Raw genomic sequence first — 25,464 nt, 5'->3', positions numbered from 1 at the left:
CAGAGTGTAGAAATGGAGAGAACATTCCTCAGCATCTTAAAAGCCATCTACAAAAAGCCCACAGCAAATATCATTCTCAATGGGGAAATATTGGGAGCCTTTCCCCTAAGATCAGGAACAAGACAGGGATGTCCACTCTCACCACTGCTATTCAACATAGTACTGGAAGTCCTAGCCTCAGCAGTCAGACAACAAAAAGAAATAAAAGGCATTCAGATTGGTAGAGGAGAAGTCAAACTCCCTCTTCGCAGATGACATGATACTGTACATAAAAAACCCAAAAGACTCCCCCCCCCCCCCCAAGATTGCTAGAACTCATACAGCAATTCGGCAGTGTGGCTGGATACAAAATCAATGCCCAGAAATCAGTGGCATTTCTATATACTAACAATGAGACTGAAGAAAGAGAAATTAAGGAGTCAATCCCCTTTACAATTGTACCCAAAAGCATAAGATACCTAGGAATAAACCTAACCAAAGATAAAGGATCTGTACCCTAAAAACTACAGAACACTTCTGAAAGAAATTGAGGAAGACACAAAGAGATGGAAACATATTCCATGCTCATGTATTGGAAGAATTAATACTGTGAAAATGTCAATGTTCCCCAGGGCAATTTACATGTTCAATGCAATCCCTATCAAAATACCATGGACTTTGTTCAGAGAGTTGGAACAAATCATCTTAAGATTTGTGTGGAACCAGAAAAGACCCCGAATAGCCAGGGGAATATTGAAAAAGAAAACCAAAGCCGGGGGCATCACAATGCCAGATTTCAGGTTGTACTACAAAGCTGTGGTCATCAAGACAGTGTGGTCCTGGAACAAAAACAGACACATAGATCAATGGAACAGAATAGAGAACCCAGAAGTGGGCCCTCAACTCTATGGTCAACTAATATTTGACAAAGCAGGAAAGACTATCCACTGAAAAAGGGCAGTCTCTTCAATAAATGGTGCTGGGAAAATTGGACAGCCACGTGCAGAATGAAACTAGACCACTCTCTTGCACCACACACAAAGATAAACTCAAAATGGATGAAAGATCTAAATGTGTAAATCTAAATCCATCAAAATCCTAGAGGAGAACACAGGCAACACCCTTTTAACACCCTTTTTGAACTTGGCCACAGTAACTTCTTGCAAGATACATCTATGAAGGCAAGAGAAACAAAAGCAAAAATGAACTATTGAGACTTCATCAAGATAAGAAGCTTCTGCACAGCAAAAGAAACAGTCAACAAAACTCAAAGACAACCTACAGAATGGGAGAAGATATTTACAAATGACATATTAGATAAAGGGCTAGTTTCCAAGATCTATAAAGAACTTATTAAACTCAACAGCAAAGAAACAAACAATCCAATCCTGAAATGGGCAAAAGACATTGAACAGAAATTTCACCAAAGAAGACATAGACATGGCCAACAAGTACATGAGAAAATGCTCTGCATCCTTTGCCATCAGGGAAATACAAATCCAAATCACGATGAGATCCCACCTCACACAAGTGAGGTGAATGATGAAAATTAACGAAACAGGAAACAACAAATTTTGGAGAGGATGCAGAGAAAGGGGAACCCTCTTGCACTGTTGGTGGGAATGTGAACTGGTGCAGCCACTCTGGAAAACTGTGTGGAGGTTCCTCAAAGAGTTAAAAATAGACCTGCCCTACGACCCAGCAATTGCACTGTTGGGGATTTACCCCAAAGATACAGATGCAATGAAATGCCGGGACACCTGCACCCCGATGTTTCTAGCAGGAATGTCCACAATAGCTAAACTGTGGAAGGAGCCTCGGTGTCCATCGAAAGAAGAATGGATAAAGAAGATGTGGTCTATGTATACAATGGAATATTCCTCAGCCATTAGAAACGACAAATACCCACCATTTGCTTCAATGTGGATGGAACTGGAGGGTATTATGCTGAGTGAAATAAGTCAATCGGAGAAGGACAAACGTTATATGGTCTCATTCATTTGGGGAATATAAAAAATAGTGAAAGGGAATAAAGGGGAAAGGAGAAAATAAGTGGGAAATATCAGTGAGGGAGACAGAACATGAGAGACTCCTAACTCTGGGAAATGAACAAGGGGTAGTGGAAAGGGAGGTGGGTGGGGGGTTGGGGTGACTGGGTGATGGGCACTGAGGGCCGCACTTGACGACATGAGCACTGGGTGTTATGCTATATGTTAGGAAATCGAACTCCAATAGAAAAAATACAAAAAAGGGTAAATTATAATTAATTGATTTTAAATGTTATACCAACCCACTTGATAAGGACATTTTATCCTTTTTTTTATCTATTACTAGATATTGTTGGATATTTAGTGTAGAATTTTTGTCCATGTTCATGAGTGATATTAGGTTATGTCTATTTTTATATCTTCAGTATTGTTATTGGGGTTATTTTTCTTCTAGATGTTTAAAGTTTCTGCCTTTCACATTTAAATCTTTAATCCACCTAGAGTTGTTCTTTTATGGATATTATACAGTTGGGTTCCAAATTCATTTTTTTCCCTCATTTGGAAATCCAATCTTTCCTCTAGAGATTTGCCGTGCTGACATTCCCATACATCAAGTTTTCCTGTATCTTCAGATCTTATTTTGGGATTTTCATTCTATTCTATTAGCTGATTTTTATATCTCTATGCTAATATCTTGTTGCATTGATTACGATGGTCTTAATATCTGTCAGTAAAGTTTCCTCACCTTTTCTTCAAAAATGTCTTGCTTTTCTTGGTCCTCTATCCTTCTGAATAAATTTTAGCCTTGTATTATTAAGTTTCACCAAAACCGTGTTGAGACTTTGATTATACTTTCCTTAAATGTATGGACAGGTCTGTGGTGAATTGACATCTTTATGTTGAGTCTTTACAACTTTGAACATAATGTCAGTTTACCTAATTAGGTCTTAATTTAATATCTTTTAATAACATTCAAAAATAGCTTCCATAATGGTCCTGCTCATCTTTGGATCATTTTTTCCCTAAGGACTTTTTTTTGTGGGTTTATAAAAGGGGTGTATCTATAATTTTTTGTTGTTTAGCAGTTCAGCTATTAAGATACTGATCTTTTGCCTAATTCATTCTTATAATTTATTATGTTATTTGTGTTTCAAATACAAAATTGTGTAATTTATAAATGACCATTGTGTCTTTTTTCTCTTTTCTTTATAACCTTTATTTCCTTTTCTTGTCCAGTTGTGCTGCCCAGTATCTCTGGTGTAACGTTGACTAGAATTACATATAGTGAATTTTTTTTATTGTGTCTGATTTTAAAGACTATTTTAACATTCCTCCAGTAAGATATGTCCCAATTAGTTATTTATTAAAGAGATTCTTTTGTGTTTTTAATTTGCTTTTACTTGTTTTACTTGCCACAAATGAGTGTGTCTAATTGTTGCTCTTAAATGAATTCATTTATTCTGTTTTCCTGTTTTGTCTTTGGAGTTCTGCAATTTCATAATGCTTTGTCTCTGATATAGATTTATTTATCTTGCTTGGGGTTTCTGGATCAGCAATTCTGGAATGTTATCAGCCATTATTTCTTTGTGGCCTCTTCTCCATTATTTTTATTACATTCTTTTAGAAATCTGATTACAAGGTGTTAGACTTTTTCACTTTCTCTTTAATGTTGTTTATCATTTTCCAATGAGAAGAAGGGTGATATGCTGCAGACTGTCTTCTTTTTCATATGTATTTTTTTTCTGTTTGTCTATTTAGATCATAGTATGGATAAGATATCTGGGTTTACTTTTCAGTTCACTAATTTTACCTTTACATGTGTCTAATACTTTCATTTTGTGAAGTTTCATTTAATTCTTTTATAGATCTGCTTGGCTATTTATAGTCTTTTGTTTCTACTCATTTTCTATCTTTTTTGTTTTTAACGTATTGAAGAATTTTTTTATTTTTTTAGAAGATTTTATTTACTTATTCATGACAGATGCGGGGGCAGATAGAGAGAGAGAGAAAGAGAGAGAGGGGCAGAGACACAGGCAGAGGGAGAAGCAGGCTCCATGCAGGGAGCCTGACGTGGGACTCGATCCCAGGTCTCCAGGAGCCCACCCTGGGCTGAAGGCGGCGCTAAACCGCTGAGCCACCCGGGCTGCCGGCCATTTCTGATTATTTTAGTTGTCTGTGAAGTTATATTTGTAGGAAATTTTTTGGCTTTGGTTAAATTTTGAGTCCCTCTACAGTGGATCTGTTATTTCATTTATGCTTCTGGCTGTCACCTAGAAGTTCTGATAATTATGCTGTTCTGTAAATTATCTGTTTGCCATTTTATCAGACCATAGTAGGTGAATTTGGATTACAAATCTATGTAAGAGCATACTTTTGTTAGAAATTGTCAGTGGAGATGTTTGTTTCCACCCTGCAATAGCATCCAGAATAGAACATTTCTGCTGGGCAGAATTTATGCACATTTTAAAATTTTTACACTAAAGATGTAGCCCTCAAGCACCTAAATTTAGGTTGTAGTATACTTAGGAGTTTTCTAGGCTTTACCTCCTTTCACTTCTGCCTTATATCCCCATTATTTGGGAATTCAAAGTGCCCATAGTTTGGCAAAAGAGCTTCAGGGTAAAAGTCCGCTTTATTGCTAATTTACCTTTCTGAGTTCCATTTTCCATTTTATTTTCTGCTCTCTGAAGCATTTACTTTTTGCCAGATTAGCAATATGTTTTTTGAAGTATCTAATCTTCCAATATGCCAAAATGGAAGATCTAATGATATCCCTCAACACACATACACACGGATTCACCAATTTTAAGTATATAGTTTAGCAAATTTGACAAATGTATACAGACGGGTAATTACTACATAGTTAAAATATATAACATTTCTGTTACCGTGGAAAGTTCCTTCCTCCTCTTCTTGCAACCTTGGCCCTAGGCAACTGCAGCTCTGTTTTCCTTTACTGCATATTAGCTTTGTCTTGCCTAGCATTTCACATAAATGAAATCATACTTTATGTACTCTTATATCTATCTTCTTGTGCTCAGCACAACATTTTTGTGATTCATCCATGTTGTTATGTATATGAATAGTTTGTGCCTTTTTATTGCTGAGTAGTATTCTGTTGTATGGTTGTATCCCATTTTATTCCCTTGTTGATGGACATCTGGGCTGTTTCCAGGTTTTGGTAACCATAAATAAAACTGATATGAACACTCATGGTGAAACGTTTGTATGGACCTACGATTGCTGGGTCATGTGGTATAATAACTTTTATAGGAAATTGCAAAGTTTTTCAACAATATATGATCCAGTTGCTCCCTGTCTTCACCAACTGTTGATACTGTTTTTTTTCGTTTTAGTCATTCTGTTAAAATCATGGTAGTGTCTCATTATGGTTTTAATTTGCATTTCCCAGGCAGCCCAGGTGGCTCAGCGGTGTAGCACCGCCTTCGGCCCAGGGCATAATCCTGGAGACCCTGGATCGAGTCCCACGTCGGGCTCCCTGCGTGGAGCCTGCTTCTCCCTCTGCCTCTCTCTCTCTCTCTCTGTCTCTCAAGAATAAATAAAATCTTTTTTTTTTCAAGAATAAATAAAATCTTTAAAAAAATTTGCATTTCCCTAATGACTTAAAATGTTGAAAGTCTTTTTATGTGCATATTTATTAGAAGATACTGTGTTGGCATCCCTGGTGGCGCAGCGGTTTGGCGCCCGCCTTTGGCCCAGGGCGCGATCCTGGAGACCCAGGATCGAGTCCCACGTCGGGCTCCCGGTGCATGGAGCCTGCTTCTCCTTCTGCCTATGTCTCTGCCTCTCTCTTTCTCTCTCTGTGTGTGTGACTATCATAAATAAATAAAAATTAAAAAAAAAAGAAGATACTGTGTTATATATCTCCTTTGGTGAAGTGTCTATTCAAATCTATTGACTATCTATTAATTGGGTTGTCTTGTTATTACTAAATTGTAGGGGTTCTTTATGTATTTCAGATACAAATGTCGTATTAGATATGTTCTCTGCAAATATTTTCTCCCCATCTGTGGCTTGGATTTTCACTTTCTTAACAGCATCTTTGCATATTATAAAGTTTTATTTTGAAAGCCCAGTTTTTGAATTTTTTCTTTTATAGTTAATGTTGTGTTTTGTGAAATCTTTACATAACCGAAGAGCACAAAGACTTTGTCCTATATTAAAGACATTTCATTGATTTTTCTCTTATATGTAGGGATCCATTTCTATTACTTTGTATATGGTATGAGGTAAGGAAATTGACATTAAAATGATAAATTGAAATTAATAAAACACTTTTGTAATGGCATTAAGATATGAGATACTTTGACCTAAAACAAATATAGTATTCTAGGCCAACTGTACTTCAATTTAATAAAATCAAATACTTAGAGGTAAATTGATCAAAATATGTGCATTGCCTAGACACTGAAAAGTATATGTGCTGCCGAAGTGAGCACTAGACACTGAAAAGTATAAAGTGCTTTTGAGAAATGTTAAAAGAAGATCTAACTAAATGAGGTAAGCCATGCTCATGGGTTCAAGAACTCAAGGATGTTGTGATGGTTAATTGTACGTGTCAATTGGGCTATGCTATGGTGCCCAGTTGTTGGGTCAAACACCAGTCTAGGGTGGTGCTGTGATTAACATTTGTAATCTGTTGACTTGAAATAAAGGAGATAACCCTCCAGTGTGTGGTTGGGCTTCATCCAGTTGACGTAAGGGCAAAACTGAGCTATTTGAGAAGAAAGAGTTTTACCCAAAGACTGTAACAGAACTCCTGTCTGAATTTATAACCTGCTATCTTGCCCTCCACAATTTAGATTCAAGAACGCAGTATCGCTTCTTGTGTGTGTTTCCAGCCTCCTGCCTGCCCTATAGGTTTTGTATTTGCTCAAACCAATTCCTTAGTATAATCTCTCCCTCAGTGTGTCTGTGTGTATATGTACATATCCCTATTGATATTCTTTTTCTCTGGAGTACTGTTACAGACAAAGATGTCAGTTTTCCCAGACCTATAGCGTACAACGCGATACACCACTAGGCTTTTTTTCCAGAATTGAGTAACTGATTCTAAAATTTGTATGGAGATTCCTATAGCAAACAACTTAGCTAAAATAAGTTTGAAAAGGAAGAATAGGGGCATCTGGGTGGCTTAGTGGTTGAGCGTCTGCCTTTGGCTTAGGTCGTGGTTCCAGGGTCCTGGGATCAAATCCTGCATCAGGTTCCTTGTGGGGAGCCTGCTTTTCCCTCTGCCGGTGTCTCTGCCTTTCTCTCTCTGTCTCTCTTGAATAAATAAATAAAATCTTAAAAAAAAAACAAAGAATAAAGTTGGAAGAACCACATTACATGCTTTTAGATCTTAATGTAAAGCTGTAGTAATCAAGACATTGTGATATTGGCACAAGAATGGACATACAGATCAGTGCAACAGAATCAATCATGTTTTTTCTGACAAAGGTGCCAGGGTCATTCATGAGGGGGAAGGGGAATGGAAAGTCTATTAAAACATATGTTGATGGAATAATTGGATATCCATAGAGAAAAAAAATGAAACTGACTTTTGAATGAATATACATTTTTCTTTTAAAAAAAAAGATTTTATTTATTTATTCATGAGAGACACAGAGAGAGAGGCAGAGACACAGGCAGAGGGAGAAGCAGGCTCCATGCAGGGAGCCCGATGTGGGACTTGCTCCCGGGACCCTGGGATCATGCCCTGAGCTGAAAGTAGATGTTCAACCACTGAGCCACCCAGGACTCTGAATATACATTTTTCAATAGAGAAGAAAAAAGTAATTGTTTTTAACACCATCCCAAGTCAGAAATTGTGGTATATTTACTTTATTTCTTTTTTAATGGTATATGTAAAACACATAGTACTTATGCACATATTTCAAAATTTATATATTTGAGATCATATACCTTTTTCGACTGAATCAATGTCTTTTTACTTATTTTTATAACATTAAAACTTCTTCTCTGAGAGACATTTTAATGGCTACATAATGCTAAATCATGAAGGTGTTCCATACCTTGCCTAATGATTCTTTACTGGTGGAATTAATAATAGTAATAATAGCTGCCATTTATTGGTTACTTTCTCCTAGGAATTGTTAAGCGCGTTACATGTATTATACTGTAGGATCCTTACAACCACTTTGAGATATTTAGCTACATTTTCAAGAAAAGGAAACCAAGGGTTAAGGAACTTGCCTATCTCTAATGTGTGAAGCTTGGGTTTATAATCAGATCTCTTTTATTCCAGTCCCTGAGAAAAATAAACTGCCAATTTTTAGTCTCTTTACAATTTTTTGCTATCATTAGAAACTCTGAGCTGGATATATTTGTGTATAAATCATTGTCTACATTTCAGACATCTGAACTTCCTTTCCTCTGTCAGTCCTTCATGTATTTTATCCATCACTCATCTAATGAAATATTTTCAGAGCCAGAGTAGTTGTCCAACGTAGCATGCAAGGCAAAGCAGTGCACAAACTGCAGAGTTACCCTCTTGGTTCATGAAGGACTGGGACAAATAAGCACCAGGCAGGGCAGGCATTTTTGTAAGGGTCCAGATCTGCAGAAGAATGAATCTAAGGAATTCTATGGTGCTAACTATTCAGTGATTACAGCTAATTTTAGTAGTCTGCCCCCTAGGACATTGAGTCCCACCTTTATTATTAAGTTTTTAATTATAATTCTAGTGTAGTTAACATACAGTGCTACTGTATGTAACATAGTTTCAGGTGTGCAACGTAATGACTCAGCAGTACCATACATTACTCAGTGCTTGAAATAAATGCACCACTGAGTCCCACTTTTACTTTTTTATTTTTATTTATTTTTTTAAAGATTTTATTTATTTATTCATATGAGAGAGAGAGGCAGAGACACAGGCAGAGGGAGAAGCAGGCTCCATGCAGGGAGCCCGATGTTGTACTCGATCCTGGGTCTCCAGGATCAGGCCCCAGGCCGAAGGCGCTAAACCACTGAACCACCTGGGCTGCCCGAGTCCCACTTTTAAAATGGAATTATGTAATGTTAATCAAGTCATTTAACTCTTCTCTGCCTTGTTTTCTTCGTCTAGAGAAGGTCACTAAGAGCTTTATGGCCAAGTGAAATTTTCTAATCCCTTAGCAGAATCTTACCTATTTATGATTTGGAAGAGACTAGGGAGGCAACATAGTGTTGTGGCTTTTGATCCCAAGAGACTTGGGTTCAGATAGAGCTCTAACATTTATCAGGTGATCTTACACACATTTCCTGAGGCTTTTTGAGTCCCACTTTTCTAACTTCTCAGAATGCAGAACAAATACACGCTGATCTTGTGAGCAAAAGGATCTCAAGAGCCCTTGGTTTGTTTTCTAGTATGTGTACTGCCTGCTGCCTCCATCACTGCCTACTCCCCAATTAGGGTACAAGAAGCAGGGTAATCCACCCACTTTCATTCATGTTTTCCAAGTCTTCCATCCTCTAAGGAGTTACTCAGTTCAGCCTCTTCTGTAAAGACATTATAATAGTAGAGTTAAATCTTCTTGGTCCTTGACTTCTATTAACTGTAATACTACCTATCCTTTGCATTCTCTTAACCTGTTGTTTGAGAGCACAGATGACCTGAGATAGGAGATCATGTCTGAGGTTGTGGAAAATGTTTTTAAGCAGCCTAAAGATTGTGTTTATTTTTTTTAATAAAGATTTATTCATGAGAAACCCAGAGAGAATGGCAGAGACACAGGCAGAGGGAGAAGCAGGCTCCATGAAGGAAGACCGATGTGGGACTCCGTCCCAGGACCTCAGGATCACGCCCTGATCAAAGGCAGGCGCTCAACCACTGAGCCACCCAGGCATCCCAAGATTATGTTTACATTTAGAATATCCTTTCCATTTCCAAGATTAAGGCTTAAGTACCCTTGGTGTTAGGAGAAGAAAGATATGACAGCTCTAGCAGTCTCTCCATTACACCTTGTGTCAATCTGCAACTCTTTCTGGGGTTCCTGGTTTTTGCACTGAGGTTCCAGGAATCCTGGAAACCCACCGTAGAAGAGGAGGAGGAGGGGGAGAAAGACTGGTTACAGTTGAAGAAAGCAAGCTAGTGGGGTAGAATAATGCCTGTCCACTTGTACTCCCCTCTGCTGATGGGAAGACGTACCTTTAAATTTTGTCTGTATTGATAGAGACATAGTGTTTTTGTTTTTGTTTTTTGTTTTTTGTTTTTGCTTAGAGAAACCTTTGTTAAAAATGATTGTTTTAAGTGCAAGAAAAAAAGAAGAATATGGAACCTAAGTGGAGGTGAAATAAATATGCATGTGTATATATTTATAAATATGCCTACTTTTTCCCTTTTCTTAAAATGGCAAGAAGAATATCTGGGGAACAGAATGTACTTTACAATCCGGTCTTCACCTTGTTGGAATCTGGGGATTCCTCTTAATGCAAAAGGCATGCCTCTTTCATTGTTAGTATAGCTCTGATTTCCATTTTAAATTTAACGGGGACTAGTTAAGTTAGTGTAGTGGCAGGTATTTGGTAAGACGTAACTGTTACATAGCATCTTAAAAAGTGTTGGCTTGAGCCACAAAGGGTCCTGGGGAGCTTTGTGTTTTTTATTTCTTATTTTCATATGCCTTAAGTAACCTTAAGAGGACATGATATGGGTAAAATAGCCATTGTAATTTAGAAAGGAACATGCTCAATCCCTGTCTCTCCTCCGTCTAATGAGTTCATGTAAAAAATATATCAAAAGAAATACTCATAGCAGAATCCTCACATTTCAAAGGGGAGTATATTTATTATAAGAACTGCTGATTCATTAGGAATGCTTCCTAATTCGAAGAGCAACAGCTGCTTCTGGTTAGAATAAACTCCATCTCTTTTGTGCGCTGTCTCTCCAAGGGGATGTGAAATTTTGGTTTAAGGTTTTTCTCCTGCTTTAGTTTTTTCTCTCCCTTTCTCACTCTTTCCTCAATTAGGATGTGTTATCTTTTTCAGTGTTCACACGATTTGAATAAACCACTGTACTCACCCCCACCTTTAAAAATGACTTTAAGATTACAAATGCTAAGAAAACTCTTCTGATAATGTGTTTTGTTTACGTTCACAGTGGCAGTGGAGTGTATTGTGCAGCAGTAAAGAAAAAAGTTGAGACATGTTGCAGTTATGAATTCTAAGTGCAATAATTTAAAATACAGGGAGCATTTGAGAAACTACCATTGTCCATTAAATGAAACCACTGTATTAATGTATCATAGCATGCTGTTCTAATCACTTTTCTCCAAATACCAGCTTTTTGAAAGAAACATGGCTATATTTTTTTTATACAAAATCTGAAATCGTGTAATTGAATGGCTTGGCAGAATAGGTAAATGAATGTAGCAACTTGCATTCAAATATGTCTCTTTGGTTTGTAATGAGCTGATTGAAGTTCACAGTTGTAAGAATTGCCATTTTATTTCCTGATTTTACATTCTGGACCCAGACAAAGGTGCCAGTTTTTTGTATTGAAATAGGAAGAAGAAGGAAATTGTTTGTAAGAGTCAGCTCTTTTTGGGGATCACTATTGGATTCTGTGCTGCAGTAGCTTTTACTCAACTGTTCCTCTGTAAAATAAGGAATCATCTAATATGACCATTTCTATTTAATTTTAGAATTATTAACAACCCTTCTTAGGGCTTAAAGAAATTCTGTCACGTGTGATGGAGTTGGTCGTCTGCCACATGTGTACATGTTCATGTGAGAGAGATAATTGGTGCTTGTGCATACTTCTCTTATAGCACTTATCTTAGTGATTACACTTGTTGATTTATGCGTCTGATTTCCCCTTTGGACACTGAGCTCCTGACTGTGCCTGATTCACCTGTTAGCCCCGGACCCAGCAAAGAGCCTCCCAGTCAATAAATGTTTGATGACCAAATGAACCATAGAATACAAAGCCAAGGGCAGCCCTGGTGGCTCAGCGGTTTAGTGCCGCCTGCAGCCCAGGGTGTGATCCTGGGGACCCCGGATCAAGTCCCACATCAGGCTCCCTGCATGGGGCCTGCTTCTCCCTCTGCCTGTGTCTCTGCCTCACTCTCTGTTTCCATGTCTCTCATGAATAAATAAATAAAATCTTTACAAAAAAAAAAAAAGAAGAATACAAAGCCAAATGGATGTCCGCCTAAATATCAAAATACACATTAGACAGATCATCAAGTTTGAAGCTAAATGGATATTATTTTAAATCCTGGTTGTTGCGGGACTATGGGAATTCCATGTGGAATCCAATTAAAATTTTGATGTTTCAGGACAATTCTAAGTATTGAAGACCACCACCATCACTACTCTCAGACAAGAGAATCTGTTTTTTTTTTTTTTTGAGAATCTGTATTTTTTTGCACCCTATCTGGTAGGCACAGCAGAAAAGAGTAATACTGAGAGATTGCAGAGCCATTCATGATACCTACTTCTGGGTTTGTCGGGATGTCCTTTTGGCTGTGCGAGAAAGGCTCTGGATCAATTTCTTTCACTGCTCCAACTCATTCCTGCTATGAAATAAGAGGGTTAAACAGTTTAGAGCAGCTGGCCGCTCTTATACTTCCTTTGTCTCTCGTGGGTGGGCCAGGTGGCAGAGAACTTGGGTTCTGCTTTTTCTGGTCATAGAGCAATCTTTTGTCACTGCCCATAGTATTATGGTCAAACCTCTGGGCTGGTCATAGGTTTCCTAACTAGGAGAAAGCATGCCATACATAATACAGAGGTATAACACCCTTAAGCCCGGTGTAGACAGACTAGTTTATCTCATTGACCTGCTTTCATTCTGTCTTTGAAATGAAACCTTTATCTTGTGTCAAATGGAAAAATATTAATAAAATCCCTATTGACCGTAGCTTACTCTTTCGTGACAGATATAATCTTAAAAGTAACTGTAAAGAGTATACATATGTTTGTGGCTCTTAACATTTTAAAGACATTTAAAATAATCCAGAATATGGCAAGAACCACTCCATCGCTTGAGAGATCAAGTAGACCTCTTCTGTCTAACAATCATAAGAGCGGCTACCTATTTTTGAGTACTTGATACAATCTGTGAACTGTAGTGGGCATTGGTATTATTTACATTAAGTTATTATTGCTTAATTTGTTCCATACCGTGGCCTTGTTGGGTCAATAGGAAGTGGTGACCTTTTAGGGTGCCTGGGTGGCTTAGTGGTTGAGCATCTGCTTCTGGCTCAGGTCGTGATCCTGGGGTCCTGGAATCAAATCCTGAATTGGGCTCCCTGCAGGGAGCCTGCCTCTTCCTCTGCATTTGTCTCTGCCTCTCTCTACATCTCTCATGAATAAATAAATTAAATATTTTTTTTAAAAAAGAAGTGATGTCCTTTTGCAGAGAAAGTAGGCTTGGGGAGGTGAAGGAACAGCTCAGAGGAAGCCCTTTGATAGACGGGGCAACTCCACGTTTTGCTCCCAGCTGTCCAACTCAACCTTCTCTCCCACCGTGTCACACAGTGATGCTGCTTCTGAAGGGAGTTGACTTGTCAGGCCATCCTTTGCCTAATAGGAGCTCTTTTTTTTTTTTTTTTTTTATAGCTCTTCTACTAGAGCCAAATTCTGTTTTTAATTGCATCATCAGTAAATTTAAGTAATTAAAAGAGCACCGACAAAAGCCTTCCATTTTAGAACCTTCTTCTTCCTTGAGAACTTAGGTCAGCTACATGGGTCATAAGACTTCTGAGTTTATCTGCATCCTACTTCCCCTTTTGATTCCTCTTCTACTCTATTAAAGTGATATTCTAAAAAGATAAATCTGATCAAATTCCTCTGCCAAAAACTCTGCTTTTAGGAGAAGAGTTCAACTTCTTAGTCTTGCACATAAAACTTACGAGCTGACACTTCAGCCTTCTCTAGTGTCATCTTCTGCCAGGATTTCCCTTCCCCTGTCCCTGTCTCCACAAAATGTTAAATAGAGAAACATCTTGCCCCACCTTTAGGTGATATCCAACCACCTCAAGCCATTTATTGTTCCTTGTCTCTCTGCGTTATCTCCAAATGGAAGTGTTCCTTTATTTCATCTAACTTGTCTTCCTCATTTAGCTGATGCCCTGGTTTAGTCAAGATGTGCTCTCCTTCCATGTTCCCATAGTACTTGGTGCCCCCCTGTATCACAGCATCCTCATGTTGCATGGTGATGAACTGTTTACGTGTCCATCTTCCCCTAAGAGATCTAGGTTCCTTGAGGACCGGCAGCACTATGTCTTGTTCATGTATTTATCCTGGCTGTCTAGCACAGGGCTGGCACATATTGATGCTTACTAAATGTTTATATAAATGACCCAGCCTTAATGATCTGGCCTCAAAATCTAACAGGGAAAAATAGATTCTGACCCTTTTTCTTTACTCTCTCTTAACTTACGGTGCCCTTAGATACTGCTAAGTGAGGGTGTCTCACTTTCTGAGACCCACTAGAGTTTATTGAGGCTGACTGTTCCCACATTAGGAAGGTCACTGAAATCCTTATTGGCCAACCACCCTTGCCCTTGAACAGAGATCAATGATAAGCATGGTGTAGTGGAAAGAGCATGAGACTCTGACGTGACTAGTTTGCTAAAGAGTGCTAAGTTCCATTTCATCCAGAGAGCCTATAGGGGAATTGAGTCATCACAGTTATTAAGCACACTTAAGGAAATGAGAAGATAGGCTTTTGATTCCCCTCTCTCTGATCAAGAATCCTCCCAGCCACCCAGCAAGATGACTTGGAAGTTGGTAGGCAAAGAGGAATTACACATGTGGCTCTTTTTTTTTAAAGTCAAAAAAAGGAATATGTATTGATTGTAAAAGTTTGGAGAATATAGGAAAACACAAAAACGTAAAGTTTTTTGTACATATTACAGAGCCTGCTTTACTTTTTAAAAAAGATTTACTTATTTGAGAGACTGTGAGTGTGAGGGGTGGGCAGGAAGGGGCAGAAGGAGAGGGAAAGAATCTCAAGCTGGCTTCACGCTGAGCAAGGAGTCTGACATGGGACTCTCACAACCCTGAGATCATGACCTGAGCCAAAATCAAGAGTTGGATACTTAACTGACTGAGCCATGTGCCTCTAAAGCCTGTCTTTTTTTTTTTTTTTTTTTTTTTAAGATTTTAGTTATTTGAGAGAGAAAGAGCATGAGGGAGGCAGGGGTGCAGGTAGAGGGAGATGCAGTCTCTGTGCAGAGCGTGGAGCCCAATTCAGGGCTCAATCCCAGGACCTTATGATCATGACCTGAGCTGAGACACTTAACTGAGTAAGCCATCCAGGCACCTCCCCAGAGCCTGCTTTTATATCTAAATGTATTGTAAATATTTTTCTGTGTTAAAAAATTTCTTCCATAGTCTGGTTTTAATTAATATATAATATTCCATCATTCTGGTACTTCATAATTTGTTGTGTATTTAAAAGCTGGAACAATCTTTTCTAATTTTTAAAACACTGCATGCCCAATACAAAAGCCATAGAAAATGGAGAAAAGAATATAAAAGAAACGAAGATTATCTACAAATCCCACAACCTAGAAATAACCCTATTAATTTATCTTCTAGTCTTCTTATGAGTGTATATGATTGCCTATGATACATAGCTGTGAGCATTGCTTCCTTTCAATCTATATCATTTGGTGGATGTTTTCCTGTATCGTTAAAAGTACTTTAAAACCGGGATGCCTGAGTGGCTCAGTGGTTGAGCATCTGCCTTTGGCTCAGGGCGTGATCTTGAGGGTCCTGGGATCAAATTCCCCATCAGGCTTCCTTCATGGAGCCTGCTTCTCCCTCTGCCCATGTCTCTGACTCTGTCTCTGTTTCTCATGAATAAATAAATAAAATCTTTAAAAAAATTTTTTTAAATCCTCATTTTCCATTTCCTGGAGTTACCGTAATTTATTTAACCATTCTCTTACCACATGTTTAGGTGTGTGTATGTATGTATTGCTATTATACATAATAAAGAGCTACCACTTAAAATATATTCCCCCCCCCCCCAAAATAAAGTCACAACATTTCATGATAGTGAAAATACAGTAAAAATAATTCATGTATACATTTTCTGGCCTTCATTTTAATGTTCTTTTAGTAGTTACTCATCGAAAGACACCTTTCTTGCTCTCTTTCATACTACGTGAGTTTAAGAATTTATATCAGAAAAACCTATTTCTGCCAGGCTTGCTGTTTGAGCCTCTTTTCTCTAAAGGTTACTTTTTAGGGTTTCTTTTGAGGGAGACACTGGTCTGTCACTGGGGATTTAAGACTTACAGCTTATTTAATCAAATGCTTCACCTTCCTCTAAGCTACCATATTTTGAGGGAGTTTAATAACACCAGTTTTAGGGGCTCCTGGGTGGCTCAGTCAGTGAAGCATCTGCCTTCAGCTCAGGTCATGATTTCAGGTCCTGGGATCAGGCCCCACATCAGGCTCCCTGCTCAGCAGGGAGTCTGCCTCTCCCTCTCCCCCTTCCCTGCTCCTGCTCGCATACGTGCTCGCTCCTGCATGTGCTTTCTCTCCCTCCCTCTCTCTCTCTCTCTCATAAAAAAATAAATAAATAAATCTTGTAAAAGGTTTTATTTATTTATTTATTTTTATAAATTTATTTTTTATTGGTGTTCAATTTACCAACCCAGTACTCATCCCGTCAAGTGCCCACCTCAGTCTTTAAAAAGAAAAAAAAAAAAAACCACCAGTTTTAGGCTTTTATAATATTGTGAACTGCCTTTTTAAGGTTTATGATAAAGCAATTAAGTCAGAAGTACAAATATGGTTTAAAGAATAAGAAGTGACTGAGAGAGAGATGTAGGGGTTTGGTTTGGCTTTGCTTTAAGTCGGGGCAAGAAGACAGAGTGTGAGTAATGGCACGTTGTTTCAACCTGGTCTCCCCGTTGGTGGACCGGTAGCTCCTCCAGGGCTGGGGATTAGGCCCGCCCCGCCTGTGAAAATGCTCCCTTGAGGAAACCGTTTCTTCCGTGGCTGTGTTACGTGGTCATGGTGCAGAGGGAATGCTAACCTCGCCTCCTGAGGGTAGGGGCAGTTGCTGCTTCTCATATTTTTCAAATTGTGTTTTTGTTGCCTCTGTCTAAGGCAGTAATGGTTTCACATACAAGTCTGAACCAAGAACCTATTTTCGTGGAAGCTCTGCTCTATTCACCTCTACCCAGTGCTTGGCCTGTATTAGGCAACCAGACAAATGAATTCAATGGCTGTTCTGTTTTGACAATTTGAAAACACCTAATCAGATGTAAAGTGTACGTGCTATCTGGTGTGCATTTCACTTCATTGATACCATTCCCTGAGAGAGATTTTTTTTTTTTTTCCCAGAGAAGAGCCTATTGGTGTAGTAAGTCACACAGATGTGCAATTAACCCTGATCTACTCTGTGGCTGTGTGACTCTGAGCAAGTTACTTGCCCTCTCTGTGCTTCAGTTTCCTCTTTTGTTGTCTGGGGATATGGTGGTACCTATTTAACAGAGTTATGATGAGAGATAAATAAGCAAATGCATGTAAAGTTCCTGACGTGATAATTCCAGAATAAATGGTGGTCTCTACTGTTATTATTTTCATGTTTGGTGCATGATGAGTAGCACAGCAGTAAAGGTACTTGGATCTGGATGGGTCTTGCAGTCGGATAGATTATACTATCCTGTTCAGCAGGGTGGCTGTGTCTCTAGGTGATTAATTTTGTACGAAGAAATCTGCTTCCCTCAGCCTGGCCCAGGTGTGCTACAAAATGAGATAGCAGTAGAGGCTTTCTCCAGGGTAGGAGAATCTGGTGGGCAAGACAGGTACCTGTGGCAGAATGAAGCAGGGGAAGGGCTGCCGGCCTTACACAAATTCCTGTTTTTCCTTCCCTCAAAACCTTCAGTCTCATTTCTAAGAACATTTTGGGAGCAAATTCCTGGTGAGAGAGTTGGTCTGTCACAAAAGGTAACTCGAGAGCAGTTTCCTGTCTGTCCAGCTCTTAGTAAGGTCCTGCTTTGTACCCAAAGGAGGCTTTGAACATCAGCTGTCTTGAACAATCTCTAGTCTTATCACTTATTTTAATGTTCCTTGCACAGGTCACTCTTGGATGTGGTGCTCTGGGCAATCTCACCCCAGAATGCTTCCCTTCCTTTATTTAACCTCTGACCTGTGAAAACAAGAGTTAATCAAGAGTTCTAAGGTAGCTAAGAGGAAGGGGAAGTGTTTGGTTACAAATTAAATATGAACAAGTCATAAGTCATAAATCCCTAGTACTGCTACCAGTTGTGTGTCTCGAATTGCATATGGTCCAGGGTGTTTGGTTTATAAATTCAGGTTCAGGGCTCTCTGATTGCTTGGGGTTAGGCACTAGGTTAGTTTTCTTTTGGTCTAAAAACTCTTGGCCTTTTAAAACATTACTTTTATTGGATCAGCTACCTTTATATCCTACTTTCTCTCCATGTGCCTGTCTGTCCTCCTTCCTTTCTTTACCTGTCTGCCTGCCTGTGGTGATTGGTGTGCTGTTCTGTGAATTGAGACAGAACTGCTTCCCTGAAAGAAGTTTAGCATATGGAAGAAGTTGCCAAGGAAAGGCATTGAAGCATAGAGTGTAAATGGGTTTAAGAGACAGCCAGACACTTTTATAGAGAGATTTGCGATTGAATGATATAGCATTTGAGCAGAGATCTGGGGTGGAAATGAACTTAAATGAGTGCTATTTGTGGAAAACTGAAGCCCTGTCTAATCTAGCATTTCCTTAATTGTCACCATAAGCATACATTTAAAGCTTTATACGTTAAATTTAAAAAGGCAACCATAGTCTAAGAATCTATGACACAGGCCATGATTTTTCTAGGTAAGTTCTTAAAAGTACACATCTAAGGTAGCAGAGGCATTGGGTCTTGATTTTAAGCCCTAGAAACCTAAAAACTTAAAAAACAACGAACATTTTAAACCAAGCTATTTATATTTGTGCTTCTGAATCTAACATGTACGCTAATACCTAAAGCAATAAAGAGCTGACACATGACTGGTGTCCCTGGGGCTGGCAAAATAAGAAAACACGCTGAATGGTTGGGAGGCAGCCAAAGTTGGATTGCTCAGAACACTTAGAGCAGAAGGACTTTTAGAGGCGTGCTTTCATTTATCAGGGCATTATAGTGAGAATCACAAGGTAAGAATTTTAAATCCTAATTTCAGGATTGATCATTACATTTGATCATGTTGTGAAACTCATAATGTGTTGCGTGGAGCAAGGAGGATAGAAATCGTACAGGACTAGTTGTGTGTCTGAGTTGTGCTTTTAATAGCTGTGTTGTCCATACATCACATCACTACTCCAAGACTTAGTTTTCTCACCTATAAAACGAGATGAAGAATCATCTTCTAGGGTTGTTGCAAAGAATGATATTTCAGAGCCCATGAAACTTGGTCAATGTTTTTCCCCTTCCTCCATTAGCTTTCATTTCTTAGCTCTAAAATGAGAATAGCATCAAATGGTGTCTTGATGGGTTCATTAATTTTATTTACTCCTGAAAGTAGGACAGGAATTCTTGTGGAGCGGTTTCTTCCCCTTGTTGTGTGTGTGTGTGTGTTTTTTTCGACAGAGACAATGTATTTCTCTTTTAGTCCGTGAAAGATTCTGTGGGGTGGGCCTTAGTTAGAATCTCACTAACCCATTATATTACATTACAGTAGCAATTTAAACATAGAATAAGATGCTCTGAATGGGGGAAAAACTTGCAGGTGTGTGAATACAGGAGTGGGCAGCATCATAAACTCTCTTAGGAAAATGATGAAAGGCCTATGTGCTCGCCCTCTCTGAGCTCAATGGAAAATATCTGAGAATTACACTCAATTGTCAGTGCAGGTGTCATTACTCCAAAGATCCTCTGTTACCAACACTTCACCGGTGATAACAGAAAAGTGCCTCTGTGCTTTCCTCCTGAGCAATCTCCCTCAATCACAGTAACACTGTCATAGAAAAGAAGACGGCAGATCTGCTCTCTAAAAGCAACAATTATTGAATACCCATCAAGAGAGAAAAGAGCCTTATTACCAAAATCAAGTCTAAGTGTGTGTTTGGGTAGATTAATATAAGCACAAATGTTTTATGGGAACTTTCTGTGTTTTTTTCCTAACGCAAATTAATATTTCTACTTGTTCGGTACATGCAATACATTTTCCTGCATAGATGTATTAGGTATGACAATGGTATGCTAATTATGGACATAAATCAGATTTTTGAGCTTAACTGGCTACCATAATAAATTTACAATTTGAGATCAGCAGCTATGAGCAAAGCAGAATGCTCAGATTGAGTGAGGCTGGCTTTGAGCTCCCAAAGGGGGTTGTTTGTTCTCCTATTTAGGTTCCTCTGACTTTTGATGTTACTAGCACCGAGTGTGATCTTATCTGGGAAAAAATGTTTACTCTGTTCCAGACACAGTGGTAGGTGCACTCACATGTGTCACCCTCACAACAGTTGTGTGAGAGAGTAAGTCGTGGATCCACATTTCATACATGAAGGAGGCAAAAAATGGCTGGGGCCACAGCCAGGGATGGAACTGATACTCAAACTCAGGTGGGTCTTCTGACTGCCCTTTGTGTTAAGTTTATCAACCAAGTGTCATTTCTGTGGGAAGACTTCCAGAACTTCTCCTCTGTCCCTTTTACACATCTCCTTCATAACACAGACCCTGTGCTGTTGACATCATCTGCCCGTGTGTCTGCTTCCCTCGTTAGACTGTGAACTCCCCAAATGCTGGGACCCTGGTCTCAGACTTCATGTACCTCACACAGTTCCAGGCATACACTGGATGGGTCTGAATAAGTGTGGAGAAGTCTGCAGTTTGATGGATGATTGACTGCAGCATTTGCAGAATGAACGGTCTAGAAACGTGTGATGTTTGGACTGGAAACTCACTTCAATTTTAAGTTCCAGAAAGCTTTTATTGAAGCTTAATGTGGTTAGCTCAGGAGGATGTGGTGTGCTTTTCTCATAAGGCGGAACATATACACCTTGGTGCTAAGGCTGTAGTTTGAAAACTGTGGACCAACACACATGGATGGTTTTCTTGTGCTTTCAGATAGGAATGCTCATTGGCTTAGTATAATGGGGCAGTGTTGTTGAGATCTAGGGTCTTCTCTACTTCCCACCTCCAGTTAGGATTGAAGGGGGAAGGCCTGAGAAGTCTAGGAGTGGAAGACAGGAAAGCTCATGGTAGAGCTTCTCTCTTCAGAAAGATAGGAAACAAGAATATTCTTCTGAAGAGCTGGAGGAATGAGTTAGAGATGGGAGAAGAAGGAAAAGTTTGGAGCAGACTCTTTCTGGAAAACTTGGCCTGATGCACTGACAGAGGATTCTGTCACCCGTGCTTGAAAAATTAAGTTGCCAAATTAAAATAATCAGCTTGGTTTTGTGACATTTTTGCATAGTACTTGAAGGAGGCACCCAGAAAGTAGAAAGTGATGTTTACTTGTATTGGAGGGATAGGCAAGGGGCAAGACTTAACTTTGTGGGTCCTTCCTACTCTACTTTGACTCTTTATTCTAATTATTTGTCACAGGCTCCAGCAGCCCATTAGCAGGTGTCATTTTTGGTTTTGGATCATTTTCATAAGAGTTAGTTGACTGTTACTCTAACGGTGATGGACTTAATAGAAACTTAGTTAAAAACTACAGGCAGAGGCAGTAAAAACTACTGTCAAGGGAACTTACCGAATGTCTAACAGGTGCCAGGCACACATTAGAGATTAAACAGTCAACACAGCCGTGATCCCTGCTCTCACAGAGTTGACACTAATGGAGAAGACAAAGAAAAGAAGCATGCATTATAAACTATGGTGAATCTGCAGATAGGGTTAGCCCAGAAGAGCCTCACATTCTGGGAATAAAATGTGTCTATTTAAGTGGGGATCAAAATTTTATAGTAAGAATGAGGGGAAACTTTATTAGGATTTTACCGAGAAAAAAAGAAACTCAAACTTTGGAAATAAATGGATTTCAACAAAATCTAGCTTTTATTCCAATAATGTATTCTTTCTTGGAAAGAAAGAATACATTTATTAATGAGACAATGATGGTTTTGTCTAATGAGACAATAATGGTTTTTTTTTTTAAGGGGAGAGGTTATGATTTTTCTGACCGCAGAACACTATATGTTTGACTTTTTCAGCATAATCATAAAAAGAGTAATTTTTCTAAAGGTATTAGAGGACTTCCTCAATTTCCCTCAGGCCTCTCTTAATCCTTTGATATTGAGTTCATTTTCTTTTGATGTGACTCTTGTGCCACCCTTCTTGATTTTCTTGATTTTTCTCTGTCCCAAGTTACCTGGTCTGATGTTGCCAGGTCTTCATTTGTTGGCCACTTTGCCGCAAATCTGAGCAGGTGTCCATCATCTCATACGGGGGCTTTATGAAATCCTGCATCCTTTGCAATGGTTGTAGTTTTATTTACATTTTGTTGTAGATGTTTGATGAAGAAGATATTGACAGAGGAGCAGGGAAAGATGGTAGGTTACACCAGAAGGGCTGAGTGGGGGACTTACTGGTTTAAGTGGCCACATCATTCATGAACGTTTTCCTCTTATAATGCCTCATGCTTTCCTATTCATTCTGGTGACTGCAGGGCATGAGGAATTCCTGAACAGGGTCCTGAAGGCACCTCTGACCTAGACAGAATCCAAAAGAGCTTTCAAAGCTGAGATTGGCAAGAATGTTAGACAGAGAGGGACAGGAAGAGTATTCCGGGCCCTGGATTGGGTGTATCTCCATACTTCAATTACAAAGTGGGGTGTATATCATATAGAAAGGAAACTGTGGGGATCCCTGGGTGGCGCAGCGGTTTGGTGCCTGCCTTTGGCCCAGGGCGCGATCCTGGAGACCCGGGATCAAATCCCACGTCGGGCTCCCGGTGCATGGAGCCTGCTTCTCCCTCTGTCTGTGTCTCTGCTTCTCTCTCTCTCTCTCTCTCTCTCTCTCTCTGTGACTATCATAAATAAATTTAAAAAAAAATTAAAAAAAAAAAAAGAAAGGAAACTGTGTCTTTGAGAGATTGCTTTCCTGAGGTATCACAGCTAGAAATGATCAGAACTGAGATTCACCCAGGCTTATTTGATGCAAGTCTGTGTTGTCTCCAGCATATGCCATGCTGCTCTGCTTTTTTTTAAATTGGAGGGTAAGTTGTTTTTTGAAAACTTTAAATACTGAATGCCAAATAGCTTTAACCAAAGGATGTATTCTCATCTGATGAATCTTGGCAAAAGGGATACCTCTCTTGGAGTACCCAAGATGGAGTTTTAAGAGCTCCTCAGGCTGTGGAAATCACTGTGAAAAATTGAAAGACCTTTTTCTGTGTCACTCTTCTTTGCTTTAAACTCATTCTAGACATAAGTTAAAAGCAGCTCTATGCTATCCAGGGAGGTACTACTTCATTATATTTCTAACATAACGGTGTTTGAGTGTTTAAATGTTAAAATTTTATTATAAAGTACTTCTCTTTTGATTATTTATATTAGAACTAGATCTTACATTGATCTTTTTAAAACTTACATATATAAATAGATTATCTAAGATTTTCTTTTTAGGGTAACAAAGTGGACATCTGGTAAGGTTGAGATCTACTGGACTATGCTGAAGAGAGAAATAATCACTTTCTACCTAGTTCTAAATCCTGGTCCTCAGAATGTTACTTCTCTTTAACCAGCCCTTTGGTCTCCCAGTGATTACAGAATATAGGGGAGGCCCATCAGTGTAGCATATAAAAGGCCCCTGGAGTCTGGCTCTTTTGACCTACCTTGCCTTCTGTCCTGCAGCCTGCATACTTTTCTTTCTGGCTATTCCATCTGCACACAGTTCTCAGATCAGGCCTGGTGGGTCAAGCCTGCAAGTCGTTGCTCAGTGAATTTTTTTTCTGTCTCTAATGCAACTTTATCCCCACCCCTTCCAGCCTTCTTCCCATATACTGAGAATAACCTCTTTTGAAAATTTAACTGATGTTCAACCTTCTCTGTGCTTGGAGTATTGACTCCTACTGTTAGAACCAGCTATTCTATTGTATGCCCCTTCCTATAGCCATGGTTTAAAATTTAAAATTTTATTTTCCCAGCTCATATTATTATTCTGTATACTCTAATTGGTCTACTTATGGTATTTTTGGTGAAATGAAAGACCCTTCAGATTATCTCCTCTCCATTTTTTTTTTTCAGTTTTGAAACAATAATAAACATATAGAAGAGGTGCCTGGGTGACTCAGTGGTTTAATTGTCTACCTTTGGCTCAGGTCACAGTCCCAGGGTCCTGCGTTCCAGCCCCGTGTTGGGCTCCCTGCTTAGTGGGGAGTCTGCTTCTCCTTCTTCTTCTCCCTCTGCCTCTCCCCCTGGTTGTACTCTCTCTCTCAAATAAATAAGATCTTAATATACATAAATGTAGAAAAGTTGAGGGGCATCTGGGTGACTTAGTTGGTTAAGCGTCTGTCTTTGGCTCAGGTCATGATCTCGGGGTCCTGGGATTGAGCCCCACATCGGGCTGTTTTTCCCTTTTCCTCTGCCTGCCTCTCCCCCTGCTTATGTGCTCTCTTGCTCTCTGTGTCAGATAAATAAAATCTTAAAAAAAAAAATTGTGAATACAATGCAAATGCCCCATTTGGGAGATGTTGCCAGAATAATACCCCCAAATACTTTAGTATGTATTTTTTTTTAAAGGAGACATTCTTGGGGCACCTGCCTGACTTAGTCTGTAGAGCCTGTGATTCTCAATCTTAGGGTCATGAGTGAAGCCCCCATGTTGGGCATGGAGACCACTTAAAAACAAAACCAGAATATTCTTTAACATAAGTACATTACAATCATCAAAATTTGAAAGTTAGTATTAGTTTTGACTCAATACTACCATGTAATACTTGGGCCCCTTGTGTATGTAGAGGCATATGTTACATTTATTTTTTTTTAATTTATTTTTTATTGGTGTTCAATTTACTAACATACAGAATAACCCCCAGTGCCCGTCACCCAATCACTCCCACCCCCCGCCCTCCTCCCCTTCTACCACCCCTAGTTCGTTTCCCAGAGTTAGCAGTCTTTACGTTCTGTCTCCCTTTCTGATATTTCCCACACATTTCTTCTCCCTTCCCTTATATTCCCTTTCACTATTATTTATATTCCCCAAATGAATGAGAACATATAATGTTTGTCCTTCTCCGACTGACTTACTTCACTCAGCATAATACCCTCCAGGTCCGTCCACGTTGAAGCAAATGGTGGGTATTTGTCATTTCTAATTGCTGAGTAATATTCCATTGTATACATAAACCACATCTTCTTTATCCATTCATCTTTCGTTGGACACCGAGGCTCCTTCCACAGTTTGGCTATCGTGACCATTGCTGCTAGAAACATCGGGGTGCAGGTGTCCCGGCGTTTCATTGCATTTGTATCTTTGGGGTAAATCCCCAGCAGTGCAATTGCTGGGTCATAGGGCAGGTCTATTTTTAACTCTTTGAGGAACCTCCACACAGTTTTCCAGAGTGGCTGCACCAGTTCACA

The 25,464-nt window shown here is 39.2% G+C and overlaps 1 protein-coding gene across 19 annotated transcripts in view; it reads left to right on the top strand.

Moving 5' to 3' along the window:
• Positions 1-25,464, top strand: part of DENND1A (DENN domain containing 1A) — a 508,126-nt gene that overhangs the window by 210,417 nt on the left and 272,245 nt on the right. The gene's annotated exons all lie outside the window — the stretch shown is intronic.

This window comes from Canis lupus, chromosome 16 (genome assembly GCF_048164855.1).
Source record: "Canis lupus baileyi chromosome 16, mCanLup2.hap1, whole genome shotgun sequence".
In the NCBI taxonomy this organism is placed as follows: domain Eukaryota; kingdom Metazoa; phylum Chordata; class Mammalia; order Carnivora; family Canidae; genus Canis; species Canis lupus.
The sequence above is the reverse complement of the archived record's forward strand: the minus strand, read 5'-3'. Positions and strand labels throughout refer to the sequence as shown.